Source organism: Arachis ipaensis, chromosome B05 (assembly GCF_000816755.2).
Source record: "Arachis ipaensis cultivar K30076 chromosome B05, Araip1.1, whole genome shotgun sequence".
Taxonomy (NCBI): domain Eukaryota; kingdom Viridiplantae; phylum Streptophyta; class Magnoliopsida; order Fabales; family Fabaceae; genus Arachis; species Arachis ipaensis.
The window spans coordinates 22,304,505-22,310,741 of NC_029789.2; the positions used below are offsets into that span (position 1 = coordinate 22,304,505).

At 32.1% G+C, this 6,237-nt stretch overlaps 1 long non-coding RNA gene across 1 annotated transcript; it reads left to right on the forward strand.

The window, feature by feature from the left end:
- LOC110262773 lies at nucleotides 4,068–5,907 on the forward strand. The gene is made up of 2 exons (XR_002347761.1): nucleotides 4,068–4,355; nucleotides 5,819–5,907. It is a non-coding gene; the product is annotated as an uncharacterized LOC110262773 (long non-coding RNA).

Consider the following 6,237-nt stretch of genomic DNA (forward strand, 5'->3'; position numbering starts at 1 on the left):
TTTTTTATTTATTTTGATTAATAATTCTTAAGGGTATTATTATTTTATTTAAAGATAATTTAAATTTTTTGTAATATTTTTATAAAAGTTGATTAATAGATTCTTTTTTAAAATATTTTTTTAATAAGATCGTATTTTGATTTTTCTCTTTCATCTTTTGTATTAATTAATTATATTAATCTTCTATTGCAATGCATTTTTTATCTATTCCACACATTATCTTTTCTATCTTCTTTTACTTTCTTTAATTGCTCTTTTTATTTTATTTTTAATATTTAATTTTACTTTTACTTCTCATATATAGATTTATTATAATTCATCACAGATTCTTTTTGAATTTAAGTGATTTTTTAGGTTATATTTTACCATTGATGCTTTTATTTTGTTTAGTGTATTTTTTTAGTCTGTGTTTAATATAGTAATATGTAAATATCTATTCTATTATGTAAAAATTAAATTTCTGCACTTAATGATAAAACTGTCGTAACATGTTTCTGATGGTATTTTTCGATTTATTTCTTTTAAATCATTAAATTCATTTTATTATAATAAATTAATTATATCAACTAATTGATTTGGTTAATTTTTTAAATATCATACAATTTGTTATAATTTCTATCAATCAATTAACTGTAATTCAAATTGAATGATTATTTTGTTACGAAATTATTATTTCCTAATCTATTTATGGGCAATACATATATTAATTATAATCGTAAATTAAGCTATTTTACATTAAATGACTTATATAATGGTCATCTCATTTATTATCATAAATGCAGAATTAAATGAGAATAAAACCAGAGATACTATTTTATTTGATTTTTCGGGTTTAATGGGTGTGACACTCAAATATAAATAGTGACTTCCGGATTTTGGTCTCCAACACATCAAAGCCATCTCCGTAACTCTTTTTCCATAAAAGGAATTTCGATTCAACTCTATCAGGGATACAGAAGGTTTTCAAAGAACAAAGGAAAGGTCTGAATTTGCACGAATTCTAAATGTTCGAACTTAAGACGTTGTTTCAGTTCGTTGTCGTTACGAGAATGACTCTAATCTATACGTGTCTAAGGATTAGAATAGATTAAATATTATTTAAGTAATTTATTTCTAATATTGGTATTTGATTAAATTAATTTTAGATAAATTTAAATTGTTGACTCAATTTATATATTAGACTTTTCTTTTAGAATATATCATTTTTTATATTTTTTAATATAATTTTTTTTCTAATTTTAAGTTTTTTTTGGATATATGTATAGTTCATATTTTAAGTTTATTTGATAAGTAAATCCTTACACGTGAACAAAGACAGTGCGATTTTATAGATTTATAAGTGCTAATAACCTTTATATTTAATTTGTTTTATAGTGTGATAATAACTAATATATTTATTGGTGGATTAAACTATTACTATATTATTTATGATCACATTCAGTATATATGTCTGATTTATTGAAAAAAATAAATTATTAAAACCGATTAATAACTATTTTAGAATTAATCCAATTAACACTAAATAAAAAAATAATTTAAAATTATAATTTCAATCTTATCACGTGCGTGACACGGGTAATTATACTTGTTACTCTTTATACTTCAGTTTAAAAAATTTTAAAAAATTTACAGTCTAAAATCATACAAAGTCCATTAATAAAGTTTTTATTTTTCCAAAAGTAATTTTTAAAAAATAACTACTCTCCATGTCCGTGCAATGCGTAAAAAAAATGTACAGAGATCATACGAGTATTGAGAGCTTTGTTTTTAATTTTGGATACTCTTCTTTTGTAAACCTCATATTTGCTTAACTCAGCTTGAGTTCGTTTCAAAATACTGCATTATTTTTCATCTTATTGGTCTTATTAAATTTCTTCGATTCAAGAGTTACCTTTAAAGTTATCAGTTGATTCTCTTTCCAGCACTTTTTATTACTTGTTCATCCTTGTCTACTTGTGATTTCTATAATTCTTTCAAATTCTCGCGAACACGGTCTTTGTCACTGTTCTTTCTTTTCTATGGTCTATTATCCTTCTGAGTATACTCGAGATTAGTTTTGATGTCTTGTGCGACCGTACGCTTAGTAAACGACACATTAGCCCTTTAGAACACGTTTGATGAACACAAAAGGTAGAATTTGTAAACATACAACGTAGCAAAGAGTTGTGGAATCTTGTTTCATGAAAAAGAGTTTTATTGATGTTAAGTTGATGACTACTAAGATTTGCAAAGTATTTGATGAGGTTGAGAACCCTTGGATGAATTGATCGATGAAGTACGATTAAGAATGGTAGAGATGAGTTATGTTGAAAGTTGAATAGTTGAATATCTGAGTTGGTGCGAGATCAATGTGTGAATGTTAAGCACGTCGTTTTGACCCCAGCCTATTTTATGACCTATCACCACCTTGCCTTACCATTACATGTTTGAACCATGTCGTCATTTGCATCAAGCTTGCCTTGTAATTTCTGTCTTGCAATTACACTCCTACCCTTATATCTTTATGCTATGTGGTAATCAAAGTATTTGAAACTATACAAATATGAATGCTAAAGTTCTTTGCTTTTTACACAAAGTGTTAAACCATGTAACGCTTTTTGTAATACGCTAATTTTCGAGAACGAAAATTTTTATAAGTTGGGTAGGGTGTAAGACTGATAATTTTCGAAAAATCTTATTGTGAACTAACTTCAATTTATTTATTTATTAAAGATTTTAATTTCGGAGATTATTTTATTAAAGCTAACTAAATCAATTTTTGATAATTAAATTAGAAAATTTATCTAATTTTACAATTATTGGGTAATTTTCATATTTAAATTATAAAGTTTAGAAATCGTAAAATAATAAGAATTTATATGATTTGATTTAAATAATTGTGATTCTAGAAATTAATACTTTAATTTTTATGAATAAAGAAAATTAATTATATTATCTATAGTCATCGAATTAGAATTATTTATTTGAGAATAATTTGTAAATTGATAATTAAATAGTATTTTTAATAAATATTAGTGTTGGATTAAAACAGGTTTTTAATTATCCTATTACTCTTAATTTTATAAAATTGTTATATTACTCATATGAATTTTATCTTAACTCTAAATTCCCAAATAAAACCCTAATTTTAACCAAATTAACCCTAACCTCCTAAACTAACCCTAGCCACCACATTCATCTTAATTTTTTCCTAACCTAATCTACAGAAGGGAAAAACAAAAGAAAGGGAAAGAAAGAAGAAAGGGGGGCACGAGAGGAAGGGAGAGCTGAGAGGATGAGGGGGGAAGGAAGGGGACGGCGCCGGCGGGGCTGGGAGCCGTCGTCGCCGTCGAGTCATTGAGAAAGAGAGAGAGAGGCCGCGACTGGAAGGAGAGAGAGAAGCTGCCTTGCGTCTTGCTGTCGCCGTCGCCTTCATCCCGAATCGCCGTCATCGCCGATGCAGGGAGAGGAGCCGCCGCGCCGTCGCTGCTGTTGGGTCGCCTGCTATCGTCAGAGAGAAAAGAGCGTACGCGAGGAAGGAGAAGCCCTGCCTTCGTGTCCGCCGCCGCCGCCTCTGAATCCGTCGCCGCCTCTGAATCCGTCGCCGTCAAGCAGAGCCACGGGCAGAGGGGAGAGATCTGCGAGGAAGGGAGGACCGCGACCCGTCCAGCCGCCGCGCACAGTTGCCGCTCGTGTCGCCGATGCCATCGTCGTTAGATCCGCCACCTCCAAAGCTTCTGGCCGCATCTTCGCCGCCGGAGAACGCCGCGGCCGCCCAGAAACCGCCACTGAAGCTTAGGTCTACTTGTCACCGCAAGTTTCTCTGTGGTGCGCCGCCGTCGGATGCCGCCGTGACCACCACTGAACTCTACGCTGCCGTTAGTCACTGATGAAGGTATCTTTGCTGTCTCTATTTTGCTTTAGGTCCTTCGCTTCCTTAAACTCGTTCTAATTCTCTACTTTTACTCTATTTTCTGCTACAATTAGATTGAATATTGATGCTAGTGTTGTCGCGGGACTGTTGAAGCTGCTACTAGTTTTGATTTTGTTATCCTGGTATTGGTCTGATCTTTCCCATAGGTTTGGTCCATCTGCATGTTCTGTTTTATCACTGCTATGGTTTTCATGTTCTGATTTTAATTCTAGTCCTTACTTTGTCTTGAATCCCCAGGGTTGAAATTGCTATTAATTCCTATCCAATCTAAATCTTTTATTTTGCTGCAACCATGACCAATGCGGTGAAGATTAACATTACTGCTACCGCTGTTTCGGTTGCTGCCATTGCCGTTCTAATTGCGTGAGAGTCGCATCTGCTGCCATGAATTAAAAGGAGAGGGAATTATCACGATAAATTTGTGTGAACTCAGTTAATTGAGGTAGGAATTTTTCTTAAAATCTATTTTACATTACAGAGTTGTGATAAATAGATATTGATGCAAAAAGATATATTTCTGTGATTATATTTGTCTTGTGGATGTGATGGTTTGTTGGACTGGATTGTTGGGTGCTTGATTGCTTGAGCGAAGTACGATTGTTGATAAGTGGATTTGAAAAGTTATTTACTTGATTATTAGGAAAATTGGTTTTTCTTGGTTTGAAGTTAAAGCGATTTGATTCTGAGTCGATCTGATTTTATAAATGATTTAATACTTGAGCTGGTTTGACTTTAAAAAGAGTTTTATTATTGGAATTCGTCTGGTTTGAAAATAATTTGATACTGGAATTGGTTGAATTTTGGAAAGTGATTGAGATTTGGAAATGGTTTGAGAAATGTTTGGATGGGACCCGAAAAGGATGGTAGTATCCGAGTTTTAGAGGAGATGCTGCCGAAATTTTATATAATTAGAAGTTTCATTGAAAGTAGTTATTTTAGAAAGGTTTAAGTATTATATGATTTTAAACTACCTCATTTATCAAAGGAAGAGTTATGTTTTGGATTGGAAATTGTTAATGAACGGAATGGAAAGAAGGATGATTGAGAATTTTCTCTGAAATATGGTTTTTGAATGAATTTAAAAATGAGATTTGGATTGATGAATGATTATGATGTTGAGAATGTTGAGATATGATCTTTGAATTATTCATATGGCTTATGAATTTGAAATATCTGAGATACGAGGTTCCCTGGATTAAGTGTCGTGGCTTGCCACCACGTGTACCAGGTTGAAAACTCGATACTCTGTTGACCCTACGACGTAAGTGTGACTGGGCACTATATAAATTCCCAGGAATGTTACCCTCATTGAGCAATATTGATTATTTGAGAAAAATCTATGCATAGACTCTTGGGGATACACGTCGGGGGACAGTCTAAGGACAATTCAGACTTGTCGGGTTGGCTGGATAACCGACAGATGAGCCTCATCAGTCATAGGACAGGCATGCATCATATGCATTTGTTTGCTTTGTTTGGGTTTGAACTTGTTTTGGTTTGCCTAATTGCTAAACTGTCCTTAACTGCTACTTGAACTATTTGCTGTAACTGCTACCTACTTGTGTTTTCCTTATCTGTCTTGCCTGTGTTTGTCCTGGTGTACTACATTTAAGAATGAACTTTGATGCTGAATTAATGATGGTGTTGTTTGATTGCGTGGTTGGTTTCTGATTGAGATTTTTCTTATAAGAAAGGAAATGTTTCAGATTTCTAAAAGATTAAACATTATTTCTTTGAAAAGGTTTTGAATGATTTCCTATTGGTTTTTAAAAGATTCATAAGGCATTGATAATCACTGAGCTTGAAAACAGTTTTCTTATTGAATATCTTCTTATGACAACTTTGAAACTCCATGGTGAGACCGTGTGGTTAGGTTCTCACCCCCTTACAGCTTTACCTTTTCAGGAATCGGATGAAGAAGCATTAAGAAGAGTTATATTGTGTTTGGTTTATATGATGTTCTGTTAATTAGATTATTTTCTTCCCTCGTCTTTTTTTTATTACAAGTTTGTAAGAGGGATAGGAGTTGTATGTTTTATATGTATATTATATTATGAGATATTATTTAAGGAGTCTTGGATATGAATCTATGCCTGCTTGTATTTTTCTTAAGATAAAGTATTTATTCCGATTTTTAAAGAAATCAGCGATACAGTATCAAGTCACAGGGTCCTATTTTTAATATTTAGTATGTAAAGTAGTCGTAATACTTCTTGCTATTAGAATGGCACAGCCGGAAGCATAATTTCTGGTAGTGAGCGTGTTACAGTACGAGATCCGTAACATAAAAATTAAATCATTAGTATGATATTATATTTTATATT